The following is a 15,073-nucleotide window of genomic DNA, read 5'->3' on the forward strand; positions in this document are numbered from 1 at the left end:
TAATTGTGTACAAACGAAAATTTTGCCTGCACATTTCTGTACAAACGAAGTACAAACGATTGCGATAATTTGTGATTGAATAGAACATTTGGCGGGGGGCTAGCAGGTTAACAGCCCCCAACTTGTTTTCGTTCTGGCGACGCCCCTAATAGTATACAAACGAAAATTTGGCCTGCACGTTTCTGTACAAACAATGTACAAACGATTGCGACAATTTGTGATTCAACTGGACATTGTGGGTGGGCTACCACTTAGACAGCCTCCCACTTTGTTTTTGTTCTGGCGGTTCCCCTAAGTTTGTTCAAACAATCATTTCGCCTGCACATTACTGTACAAACGATGCACAAACGAATGCGACAACTTCTGATTGAATTGGACATGGTGGGGCGGCTACCACTTAGACAGCACCCATTTTTTTTCAGTTCTTGCAGCGCCCCTTATTGTGTACAAACGAAAATTTCGCCTGCACATTTCTGTACAAAAGAAGTACAAACGATTGCGACAATTTGTGATTGAATAGCACATGTTGGTGGGAGGCTACCACTTAGACAGCCCCCAATTTTGTTCTTTCTGGTGGCGCCCCTAATTGCGTGCGTACATACATTTCGCAGACACATTTCTGTAGAAACGAAATACAAACAATTGCGACAATTTGTGATTCAATTGGACATGGTTGGGGGCTACCACTTAGACAGCCTTCATTTTTTTCTGTTCTGGCGGCGCCCCTAATTGTATACAAACGAAAATTTCGCCTGCACATTTCTGTACAAACGAAGTACAAACGATTGCGATAACTTGTGATTGAATATGAGATGTTGGTTTGGGGCTACCAGTTAGACAGCCCCAATTTGTTTTCGTTCTGGCGGCGCCCCTAACAGTGTACAAACGAAAATTTGGCCTGCACATTTCTGTACAAACGATTGCAATAATTTGTGATTCAATTGGACATGGTGGGTGGGGGGCTACCACTTTGACAGAACCCCACTTTGTTTTCGTTCTGGCGGCGCCCCTATGTTTGTTCAAACAAACATTTCGCCTACACATTTCTGTACAAACGATGCACAAACGAATGCGACAACTTGTGATTGAATAGCACATGTTGGTGGGGGGCTACCACTTAGACAGCCCCCAATTTTGTTCTTTCTGGTGGCGCCCCTAATTGCGTGCGAACATACATTTCGCCTGCACATTTCTGAACAAACGAAGTACAAACAATTGCGTCAATTTGTGATTCAATTGGACATGTTGGGGGGGTACCACCTAGACAGCCACCATTTTTTCTTTTCTGGCGACGTCCCCTAATTGTGTACAAACGAAAATTTCGCCTGCACATTTCTGTACAAACGAAGTACAAACGAATGTTATAATTTGTGATTGAATAGAACATTTTGGCGGGGGGATACCAGGTTGACAGCCCCCAACTTGTTTTCATTCTGGCGACGCCCCTAATAGTATACAAACGAAAATTTGGCCTGCACATTTCTGTACAAACAATGTACAGATGATTGCGACAATTTGTGATTCAACTGGAAATGGTGGGGGGGGCTACCACTTAGACAGCGTCCCACTTTATTTTTGTTCTGGCGGCTCCCCTAAGTTTGTTCAAACAAACATTTCGCCTGCATATTATTGTACAAACGATGCACAAAGGAATGCGAAAACTTCTGATTGAATTGGACATGGTGGGGGGGCTACCACTTAGACAGCACCCATTTTTTTCAGTTCTGGCAGCGCCCCTTATTGTGAACAAACGAAAATTTCGCCTGCACATTTCTGTACAAACGAAGTACAAACGATTGAAACAATTTGTGATTGAATAGGACATGTTGGTGGGGGCTACCACTTAGACATCCCCCAATTTGTTTTCGTTCTGGCGGCGCCCCTAATTGCGTGCGAACATACATTTTGCCTGCACATTTCTGTAGAAACGAAGTACAAATAATCGCGACAATTTGTGATTCAATTTGACATGGTGGGAGGGCTACCACTTAGACAGCCCCCACTTTGTTTTCGTTCTGGCGGCGCCCCTAATTTTGTTCAAACAAACATTTTGCCTGCACTTTTCTATACAAACCATGCACAAACGAATGCAACAATTTGTGATTGAATTGGACATGGTGGGGGGGCTACCACTTAAACAGCCCCCACTTTTTTCTGTTGTGGCGGCGCCTCTAATTGTGTACAAACATACATTTAACCTGCACATTTCTGTACAAACGAAGTATAAAGGATTGCGACAATTTGTGATTCAATTGGACATGATCGGTAGGGGGGCTAACACTTAGACAGCCTCCCAGATTGTTTTCGTTCTGGCGGCGCTCCTAATTGTGTACAAACGAAAATTTCGCCTGCACATTTCTCTACAAACGATGCACAAACGAATGCAACAACTTGTGATTGAATTGGACATAGTAAGGGCTACCACTTAGACAGCCCCCATTCTTTTTTCTGTTCTGGCGGCGACCCTAATTGTGTACAAACGAAAATTTCGCCTGCACATTTCTGTACTAACGAAGTACAAACATTTGCGATAATTTGTGATTGAATAGAACATTTTGGCGGGGACTAGCAGGTTAACAGCCCCCAACTTGTTTTCGTTCTGGCGACGCCCTTAATAGTATACAAACGAAAATTTGGCCAGCACGTTTCTGTACAAACAATGTACAAACGATTGCGACAATTTGTGATTCAACTGGACATTGTGGGGGGGCTACCACTTAGACAGCCTCACACTTTGTTTTTGTTCTGGCGGTTCCCCTAAGTTTGTTCAAACAAACATTTCTCCTGCACATTACTGTACAAACGATGCACAAACGAATGCGACAACTTCTGATTGAATTGGACATGGTGGGGGGGGGGCTACCACTTAGACAGCACCCATTTTTTTTCAGTTCTGGCAGCGCCCCTTATTGTGTACAAACGAAAATTTCGCCTGCAGATTTCTGTACAAAAGAAGTACAAACGATTGCGACAATTTGTGATTGAATAGCACATGTTGGTGGGGGGCTACCTCTTAGACAGCCCCCAATTTTGTTCTTCCTGGTGGCGCCCCTAATTGCGTGCGTACATACATTTCGCAGACACATTTCTGTAGAAACGAAATACAAACAATTGCGACAATTTGTGATTCAATTGGACATGGTTGGGGGGCTACCACTTAGACAGCCCCCATTTTTTTCTGTTCTGTCGGCGCCCTTAATTGTGTACAAATGAAAATTTCGCCTGCACATTTCTGTACAAACGATTGCAATAATTTGTGATCCAATTGGACATGGTGGGTGGGGGGCTACCACTTAGACAGAACCCCACTTTGTTTTCGTTCTGGCGGCGCCCCTATGTTTGTTCAAACAAACATTTCGCCTGCACATTTCTGTACAAACGATGCACAAACGAATGCGACAACTTGTGATTGAATTGGACATGGTGGGGGGGGGGCTACCACTTAGACAGCCCCATTTTTTTCTGTTCTGGCGGCGCCGCTAATTGTGTACAAATTAAAATTTCGTCTGCACATTTTTGTACAAACGAAGTATAAACGATTGCGACAATTTGTGATTGAACAGCACATGTTGGTGGGGGGCTACCACTTAGACAGCCCCCAATTTTGTTCTTTCTGGTGGCGCCCCTAATTGCGTGCGAACATACATTTCGCCTGCACATTTCTGAACAAACGAAGTACAAACAATTGCGTCAATTTGTGATTCAATTGGACCTGGTGCGGGGGCTACCACTTAGACAGCCCCATTTTTTTCTTTTCTGGCGACGCCCCTAATTGTGTACAAACGAAAATTTCGCCTGCACATTTCTGTACAAACGAAGTACAAACGAATGCTATAATTTGTGATTGAATAGAACATTTTGGCGGGGGGTACCAGGTTGACAGCCCCCAACTTGTTTTCGTTCTGGTGACGCCCCTAATAGTATACAAACGAAAATTTGGCCTGCATATTTCTGTACAAACAATGTACAAATGATTGCGACAATTTGTGATTCAACTGGAAATGGTGGGGGGGGAGCTACCACTTAGACAGCGTCCCACTTTATTTTTGTTCTGGCGGCTCCCCTAAGTTTATTTCAAACAAACATTTCGCCTGCACATTTCTGTACAAACGATGCACAAACGAATGCGACAACTTGTGATTGAATTGGACATGGTGGGGGGGGGCTACCACTTAGACAGCCCCATTTTTTTCTGTTCTGGCGGCGCCGCTAATTGTGTACAAATTAAAATTTCGTCTGCACATTTTTGTACAAACGAAGTATAAACGATTGCGACAATTTGTGATTGAACAGCACATGTTGGTGGGGGGCTACCACTTAGACAGCCCCCAATTTTGTTCTTTCTGGTGGCGCCCCTAATTGCGTGCGAACATACATTTCGCCTGCACATTTCTGAACAAACGAAGTACAAACAATTGCGTCAATTTGTGATTCAATTGGACATGTTGGGGGGCTACCACCTAGACAGCCACCATTTTTTCTTTTCTGGCGACGTCCCCTAATTGTGTACAAACGAAAATTTCGCCTGCACATTTCTGTACAAACGAAGTACAAACGAATGTTATAATTTGTGATTGAATAGAACATTTTGGCGGGGGGATACCAGGTTGACAGCCCCCAACTTGTTTTCATTCTGGCGACGCCCCTAATAGTATACAAACGAAAATTTGGCCTGCACATTTCTGTACAAACAATGTACAAATGATTGCGACAATTTGTGATTCAACTGGAAATGGTTGGGGGGCTACCACTTAGACAGCGTCCCACTTTATTTTTGTTCTGGCGGCTCCCCTAAGTTTGTTCAAACAAACATTTCGCCTGCATATTATTGTACAAACGATGCACAAAGGAATGCGAAAACTTCTGATTGAATTGGACATGGTGGGGGGCTACCACTTAGACAGCACCCATTTTTTTCAGTTCTGGCAGCGCCCCTTATTGTGAACAAACGAAAATTTCGCCTGCACATTTCTGTACAAACGAAGTACAAACGATTGAAACAATTTGTGATTGAATAGGACATGTTGGTGGGGGCTACCACTTAGACATCCCCCAATTTGTTTTCGTTCTGGCGGCGCCCCTAATTGCGTGCGAACATACATTTTGCCTGCACATTTCTGTAGAAACGAAGTACAAATAATCGCGACAATTTGTGATTCAATTTGACATGGTGGGAGGGCTACCACTTAGACAGCCCCCACTTTGTTTTCGTTCTGGCGGCGCCCCTAATTTTGTTCAAACAAACATTTTGCCTGCACTTTTCTATACAAACCATGCACAAACGAATGCAACAATTTGTGATTGAATTGGACATGGTGGGGGGGCTACCACTTAAACAGCCCCCACTTTTTTCTGTTGTGGCGGCGCCTCTAATTGTGTACAAACATACATTTAACCTGCACATTTCTGTACAAACGAAGTATAAAGGATTGCGACAATTTGTGATTCAATTGGACATGATCGGTAGGGGGGCTAACACTTAGACAGCCTCCCAGATTGTTTTCGTTCTGGCGGCGCTCCTAATTGTGTACAAACGAAAATTTCGCCTGCGCATTTCTCTACAAACGATGCACAAACGAATGCAACAACTTGTGATTGAATTGGACATAGTAAGGGCTACCACTTAGACAGCCCCCATTCTTTTTTCTGTTCTGGCGGCGACCCTAATTGTGTACAAACGAAGATTTCGCCTGCACATTTCTGTACTAACGAAGTACAAACATTTGCGATAATTTGTGATTGAATAGAACATTTTGGCGGGGACTAGCAGGTTAACAGCCCCCAACTTGTTTTCGTTCTGGCGACGCCCTTAATAGTATACAAACGAAAATTTGGCCAGCACGTTTCTGTACAAACAATGTACAAACGATTGCGACAATTTGTGATTCAACTGGACATTGTGGGGGGGCTACCACTTAGACAGCCTCACACTTTGTTTTTGTTCTGGCGGTTCCCCTAAGTTTGTTCAAACAAACATTTCTCCTGCTCATTACTGTACAAACGATGCACAAACGAATGCGACAACTTCTGATTGAATTGGACATGGTGGGGGGGGCTACCACTTAGACAGCACCCATTTTTTTTCAGTTCTGGCAGCGCCCCTTATTGTGTACAAACGAAAATTTCGCCTGCAGATTTCTGTACAAAAGAAGTACAAACGATTGCGACAATTTGTGATTGAATAGCACATGTTGGTGGGGGGCTACCTCTTAGACAGCCCCCAATTTTGTTCTTCCTGGTGGCGCCCCTAATTGCGTGCGTACATACATTTCGCAGACACATTTCTGTAGAAACGAAATACAAACAATTGCGACAATTTGTGATTCAATTGGACATGGTTGGGGGGCTACCACTTAGACAGCCCCCATTTTTTTCTGTTCTGTCGGCGCCCTTAATTGTGTACAAATGAAAATTTCGCCTGCACATTTCTGTACAAACGAAGTACAAACGATTGCGATAATTTGAGATTGAATAGGACATGTTGGTTTGGGGCTACCAGTTAGAGAGCCCCAATTTGTTTTCGTTCTGGCGGCGCCCCTAACAGTGTACAAACGAAAATTTGGCCTGCACATTTCTGTACAAACGATTGCAATAATTTGTGATCCAATTGGACATGGTGGGTGGGGGGCTACCACTTAGACAGAACCCCACTTTGTTTTCGTTCTGGCGGCGCCCCTATGTTTGTTCAAACAAACATTTCGCCTGCACATTTCTGTACAAACGATGCACAAACGAATGCGACAACTTGTGATTGAATTGGACATGGTGGGGGGGGCTACCACTTAGACAGCCCCATTTTTTTCTGTTCTGGCGGCGCCGCTAATTGTGTACAAATTAAAATTTCGTCTGCACATTTTTGTACAAACGAAGTATAAACGATTGCGACAATTTGTGATTGAACAGCACATGTTGGTGGGGGGCTACCACTTAGACAGCCCCCAATTTTGTTCTTTCTGGTGGCGCCCCTAATTGCGTGCGAACATACATTTCGCCTGCACATTTCTGAACAAACGAAGTACAAACAATTGCGTCAATTTGTGATTCAATTGGACCTGGTGCGGGGGCTACCACTTAGACAGCCCCATTTTTTTCTTTTCTGGCGACGCCCCTAATTGTGTACAAACGAAAATTTCGCCTGCACATTTCTGTACAAACGAAGTACAAACGAATGCTATAATTTGTGATTGAATAGAACATTTTGGCGGGGGGTACCAGGTTGACAGCCCCCAACTTGTTTTCGTTCTGGTGACGCCCCTAATAGTATACAAACGAAAATTTGGCCTGCATATTTCTGTACAAACAATGTACAAATGATTGCGACAATTTGTGATTCAACTGGAAATGGTGGGGGGGGAGCTACCACTTAGACAGCGTCCCACTTTATTTTTGTTCTGGCGGCTCCCCTAAGTTTGTTCAAACAAACATTTCGCCTGCACATTACTGTACAAACGATGCACAAACGAATGCGAAAACTTCTGATTGAATTGTACACGGTGGGGGGGGATACCACTTAGACAGCACCCATTTTTTTCAGTTCTGGCAGCGCCCCTTATTGTGAACAAACGAAAATTTCGCCTGCACATTTTTGTACAAACGAAGTACAAACGATTGAAACAATTTGTGATTGAATAGGACATGTTGGTGGGGGCTACCACTTAGACATCCCCCAATTTGTTTTCGTTCTGGCGGCGCCCCTAATTGCGTACGAACATACATTTCGCCTGCACATTTCTGTAGAAACGAAGTACAAACAATCGCGACAATTTGTGATTCAATTTGACATGGTGGGAAGGCTACCACTTAGACAGCCTCTACTTTGTTTTCGTTCTGGCGGCGCCCCTAATTTTGTTCAAACAAACATTTTGCCTGCACTTTTCTGTACAAACGATGCACAAACGAATGCAACAATTTGTGATTGAATTGGACATGGTGGGGGGGGAATCCACTTAAACAGCCCCCACTTTTTTCTGTTGTGGCGGCGCCTCTAATTGTGTACAAACATACATTTAACCTGCACATTTCTGTACAAACGAAGTACAAAGGATTGCGACAATTTGTGATTCAATTGGACATGATCGGTGGGGTGGCTAACACTTAGACAGCCTCCCAGATTGTTTTCTTTCTGGCGGCGCTCCTAATTGTGTACAAACGAAAATTTTGACTGCACATTTCTCTACAATCGATGCACAAACGAATGCGACAACTTGTGATTGAATTGGACATAGTGGGGGGCTACCACTTAGACACCCCCATTTTTTTTCTGTTCTGGCGGCGACCCTAATTGTGTACAAACGAAAATTTCGCCTGCACATTTCTGTACAAACGAAGTACAAACGATTGCGATAATTTGTTATTGAATAGAACATTTGGCGGGGGGCTAGCAGGTTAACAGCCCCCAACTTGTTTTCGTTCTGGCGACGCCCCTAATAGTATACAAACGAAAATTTGGCCTGCACGTTTCTGTACAAACAATGTACAAACGATTGCGACAATTTGTGATTCAACTGGACATTGTTGGGGGGCTACCACTTAGACAGCCTCCCACTTTGTTTTTGTTCTGGCGGTTCCCCTAAGTTTGTTCAAACAAACATTTCGCCTGCACATTACTGTACAAACGATGCACAAACGAATGCGACAACTTCTGATTGAATTGGACATGGTGGGGGGCTACCACTTAGACAGCACCCATTTTTTTCAGTTCTGGCAGCGCCCCTTATTGTGTATAAAAGAAATTTTCGCCTGCACATTTCTGTACAAAAGAAGTACAAACGATTGCGACAATTTGTTGATTGAATAGCACATGTTGGTGGGGGGCTACCACTTAGACAGCTCCCAATTTTGTTCTTTCTGGTGGCGCCCCTAATTGCGTGGGAACATACATTTCGCCTGCACATTTCTGAACAAACGAAGTACAAACAATTGCGTCAATTTGTGATTCAATTGGACATGGTGCGGGGGCTACCACCTAGACAGCAAGCATTTTTTCTTTTCTGGCGACGCCCCTAATTGTGTACAAACGAAAATTTCGCCTGCACATTTCTGTACAAACGAAGTACAAACGAATGCTATAATTTGTGATTGAATAGAACATTTTGGCGGGGGGGTACCAGGTTGACAGCCCCCAACTTGTTTTCGTTCTGGTGACGCCCCTAATAGTATACAAACGAAAATTTGGCCTGCATATTTCTGTACAAACAATGTACAAATGATTGCGACAATTTGTGATTCAACTGGAATTGGGGGGGGGCTACCACTTAGACAGCGTCCCACTTTATCTTTGTTCTGGCGGCTCCCCTAAGTTTGTTCAAACAAACATTTCGCCTGCACATTACTGTACAAACGATGCACAAACGAATTCGAAAACTTCTGATTGAATTGGACATGGTGGGGGGGGCTACCACTTAGACAGCACCCATTTTTTCAGTTCGGGCAGCGCCCCTTATTGTAAAAAAACGAAAATTTTGCCTGCACATTTCTGTACAAACGAAGTACAAACGATTGAAACAATTTCTGATTGAATAGGACATGTTGGTGGGGGCTACCAGTTAGACAACCCCCAATTTGTTTTCTTTCTGGCGGCGCCCCTAATTGCGTGCGAACATACATTTCGCATGCACATTTCTGTAGAAACGAAGTACAAACAATCGCGACAATTTGTGATTCAACTTGACATGGCGGGAGGGCTACCACTTAGACAGCCTCCACTTTGTTTTCGTTCTGGCGGCGCCCCTAATTTTGTTCAAACAAACATTTTGCCTGCACTTTTCTGTACAAACGATGCACAAACGAATGCAACAATTTGTGATTGAATTGGACATGGTGGGGGGGCTACCACTTAAACAGCCCCCACTTTTTTCTGTTGTGGCGGCGCCTCTAATTGTGTACAAACATACATTTAACCTGCACATTTCTGTACAAACGAAGTACAAAGGATTACGACAATTTGTGATTCAATTGGACATGATCGGTAGGGGGGCTAACACTTAGACAGCCTCCCAGATTGTTTTCGTTCTGGCGGCGCTCCTAATTGTGTACAAACGAAAATTTCGCCTGCACATTTCTCTACAAACGATGCACAAACGAATGCGACAACTTGTGATTGAATTGGACATAGTGGGCGCTACCACTTAGACAGCCCCCATTCTTTTTTCTGTTCTGGCGGCGACCCTAATTGTGTACAAACGAAAATTTTGCCTGCACATTTCTGTACAAACGAAGTACAAACGATTGCGATAATTTGTGATTGAATAGAACATTTGGCGGGGGGCTAGCAGGTTAACAGCCCCCGACTTGTTTTCGTTCTGGCGACGCCCCTAATAGTATACAAACGAAAATTTGGCCTGCACGTTTCTGTACAAACAATGTACAAACGATTGCGACAATTTGTGATTCAACTGGACATTGTGGGTGGGCTACCACTTAGACAGCCTCCCACTTTGTTTTTGTTCTGGCGGTTCCCCTAAGTTTGTTCAAACAATCATTTCGCCTGCACATTACTGTACAAACGATGCACAAACGAATGCGACAACTTCTGATTGAATTGGACATGGTGGGGGGCTACCACTTAGACAGCACCCATTTTTTTTCAGTTCTTGCAGCGCCCCTTATTGTGTACAAACGAAAATTTCGCCTGCACATTTCTGTACAAAAGAAGTACAAACGATTGCGACAATTTGTGATTGAATAGCACATGTTGGTGGGGGGCTACCACTTAGACAGCCCCCAATTTTGTTCTTTCTGGTGGCGCCCCTAATTGCGTGCGTACATACATTTCGCAGAAACATTTCTGTAGAAACGAAATACAAACAATTGCGACAATTTGTGGTTCAATTGGACATGGTTGGGGGCTACCACTTAGACAGCCTTCATTTTTTTCTGTTCTGGCGGCGCCCCTAATTGTATACAAACGAAAATTTCGCCTGCACATTTCTGTACAAACGAAGTACAAACGATTGCGATAACTTGTGATTGAATATGAGATGTTGGTTTGGGGCTACCAGTTAGACAGCCCCAATTTGTTTTCGTTCTGGCGGCGCCCCTAACAGTGTACAAACGAAAATTTGGCCTGCACATTTCTGTACAAACGATTGCAATAAATTGTGATTCAATTGGACATGGTGGGTGGGGGGCTACCACTTAGACAGAACCCCACTTTGTTTTCGTTCTGGCGGCGCCCCTATGTTTGTTCAAACAAACATTTCGCCTACACATTTCTGTACAAACGATGCACAAACGAATGCGACAACTTGTGATTGAATAGCACATGTTGGTGGGGGGCTACCACTTAGACAGCCCCCAATTTTGTTCTTTCTGGTGGCGCCCCTAATTGCATGCGAACATACATTTCGCCTGCACATTTCTGAACAAACGAAGTACAAACAATTGCGTCAATTTGTGATTCAATTGGACATGTTGGGGGGGCTACCACCTAGACAGCCACCATTTTTTCTTTTCTGGCGACGTCCCCTAATTGTGTACAAACGAAAATTTCGCCTGCACATTTCTGTACAAACGAAGTACAAACGAATGTTATAATTTGTGATTGAATAGAACATTTTGGCGGGGGGATACCAGGTTGACAGCCCCCAACTTGTTTTCATTCTGGCGACGCCCCTAATAGTATACAAACGAAAATTTGGCCTGCACATTTCTGTACAAACAATGTACAAATGATTGCGACAATTTGTGATTCAACTGGAAATGGTGGGGGGGGCTACCACTTAGACAGCGTCCCACTTTATTTTTGTTCTGGCGGCTCCCCTAAGTTTGTTCAAACAAACATTTCGCCTGCATGTTATTGTACAAACGATGCACAAAGGAATGCGAAAACTTCTGATTGAATTGGACATGGTGGGGGGCTACCACTTAGACAGCACCCATTTTTTTCAGTTCTGGCAGCGCCCCTTATTGTGAACAAACGAAAATTTCGCCTGCACATTTCTGTACAAACGAAGTACAAACGATTGAAACAATTTGTGATTGAATAGGACATGTTGGTGGGGGCTACCACTTAGACATCCCCCAATTTGTTTTCGTTCTGGCGGCGCCCCTAATTGCGTGCGAACATACATTTTGCCTGCACATTTCTGTAGAAACGAAGTACAAATAATCGCGACAATTTGTGATTCAATTTGACATGGTGGGAGGGCTACCACTTAGACAGCCCCCACTTTGTTTTCGTTCTGGCGGCGCCCCTAATTTTGTTCAAACAAACATTTTGCCTGCACTTTTCTATACAAACCATGCACAAACGAATGCAACAATTTCTGATTGAATTGGACATGGTGGGGGGGCTACCACTTAAACAGCCCCCACTTTTTTCTGTTGTGGCGGCGCCTCTAATTGTGTACAAACATACATTTAACCTGCACATTTCTGTACAAACGAAGTATAAAGGATTGCGACAATTTGTGATTCAATTGGACATGATCGGTAGGGGGGCTAACACTTAGACAGCCTCCCAGATTGTTTTCGTTCTGGCGGCGCTCCTAATTGTGTACAAACGAAAATTTCGCCTGCACATTTCTCTACAAACGATGCACAAACGAATGCAACAACTTGTGATTGAATTGGACATAGTAAGGGCTACCACTTAGACAGCCCCCATTCTTTTTTCTGTTCTGGCGGCGACCCTAATTGTGTACAAACGAAAATTTCGCCTGCACATTTCTGTACTAACGAAGTACAAACATTTGCGATAATTTGTGATTGAATAGAACATTTTGGCGGGGACTAGCAGGTTAACAGCCCCCAACTTGTTTTCGTTCTGGCGACGCCCTTAATAGTATACAAACGAAAATTTGGCCAGCACGTTTCTGTACAAACAATGTACAAACGATTGCGACAATTTGTGATTCAACTGGACATTGTGGGGGGGCTACCACTTAGACAGCCTCACACTTTGTTTTTGTTCTGGCGGTTCCCCTAAGTTTGTTCAAACAAACATTTCTCCTGCACATTACTGTACAAACGATGCACAAACGAATGCGACAACTTCTGATTGAATTGGACACGGTGGGGGGGGGGGCTACCACTTAGACAGCACCCATTTTTTTTCAGTTCTGGCAGCGCCCCTTATTGTGTACAAACGAAAATTTCGCCTGCAGATTTCTGTACAAAAGAAGTACAAACGATTGCGACAATTTGTGATTGAATAGCACATGTTGGTGGGGGCTACCTCTTAGACAGCCCCCAATTTTGTTCTTCCTGGTGGCGCCCCTAATTGCGTGCGTACATACATTTCGCAGACACATTTCTGTAGAAACGAAATACAAACAATTGCGACAATTTGTGATTCAATTGGACATGGTTGGGGGGCTACCACTTAGACAGCCCCCATTTTTTTCTGTTCTGTCGGCGCCCTTAATTGTGTACAAATGAAAATTTCGCCTGCACATTTCTGTACAAACGAAGTACAAACGATTGCGATAATTTGTGATTGAATAGGACATGTTGGTTTGGGGCTACCAGTTAGAGAGCCCCAATTTGTTTTCGTTCTGGTTGCGCCCCTAACAGTGTACAAACGAAAATTTGGCCTGCACATTTCTGTACAAACGATTGCAATAATTTGTGATCCAATTGGACATGGTGGGTGGGGGGCTACCACTTAGACAGAACCCCACTTTGTTTTCGTTCTGGCGGCGCCCCTATGTTTGTTCAAACAAACATTTCGCCTGCACATTTCTGTACAAACGATGCACAAACGAATGCGACAACTTGTGATTGAATTGGACATGGTGGGGGGGGGCTACCACTTAGACAGCCCCATTTTTTTCTGTTCTGGCGGCGCCGCTAATTGTGTACAAATTAAAATTTCGTCTGCACATTTTTGTACAAACGAAGTATAAACGATTGCGACAATTTGTGATTGAACAGCACATGTTGGTGGGGGGCTACCACTTAGACAGCCCCCAATTTTGTTCTTTCTGGTGGCGCCCCTAATTGCGTGCGAACATACATTTCGCCTGCACATTTCTGAACAAACGAAGTACAAACAATTGCGTAAATTTGTGATTCAATTGGACCTGGTGCGGGGGCTACCACTTAGACAGCCCCATTTTTTTCTTTTCTGGCGACGCCCCTAATTGTGTACAAACGAAAATTTCGCCTGCACATTTCTGTACAAACGAAGTACAAACGAATGCTATAATTTGTGATTGAATAGAACATTTTGGCGGGGGGTACCAGGTTGACAGCCCCCAACTTGTTTTCGTTCTGGTGACGCCCCTAATAGTATACAAACGAAAATTTGGCCTGCATATTTCTGTACAAACAATGTACAAATGATTGCGACAATTTGTGATTCAACTGGAAATGGTGGGGGGGGAGCTACCACTTAGACAGCGTCCCACTTTATTTTTGTTCTGGCGGCTCCCCTAAGTTTGTTCAAACAAACATTTCGCCTGCACATTTCTGTACAAACGATGCACAAACGAATGCGACAACTTGTGATTGAATTGGACATGGTGGGGGGGGGCTACCACTTAGACAGCCCCATTTTTTTCTGTTCTGGCGGCGCCGCTAATTGTGTACAAATTAAAATTTCGTCTGCACATTTTTGTACAAACGAAGTATAAACGATTGCGACAATTTGTGATTGAACAGCACATGTTGGTGGGGGGCTACCACTTAGACAGCCCCCAATTTTGTTCTTTCTGGTGGCGCCCCTAATTGCGTGCGAACATACATTTCGCCTGCACATTTCTGAACAAACGAAGTACAAAAAATTGCGTCAACTTGTGATTCAATTGGACATGTTGGGGGGGCTACCACCTAGACAGCCACCATTTTTTCTTTTCTGGCGACGTCCCCTAATTGTGTACAAACGAAAATTTCGCCTGCACATTTCTGTACAAACGAAGTACAAACGAATGTTATAATTTGTGATTGAATAGAACATTTTGGCGGGGGGATACCAGGTTGACAGCCCCCAACTTGTTTTCATTCTGGCGACGCCCCTAATTGTATACAAACGAAAATTTGGCCTGCACATTTCTGTACAAACAATGTACAAATGATTGCGACAATTTGTGATTCAACTGGAAATGGTGGGGGGGCTACCACTTAGACAGCG

The sequence above is a fragment of the Thermobia domestica genome, chromosome 7 (assembly GCF_964235325.1).
Source record: "Thermobia domestica chromosome 7, izTheDome1.hap1.1, whole genome shotgun sequence".
Classification (NCBI taxonomy): Eukaryota; Metazoa; Arthropoda; class Insecta; order Zygentoma; family Lepismatidae; genus Thermobia; species Thermobia domestica.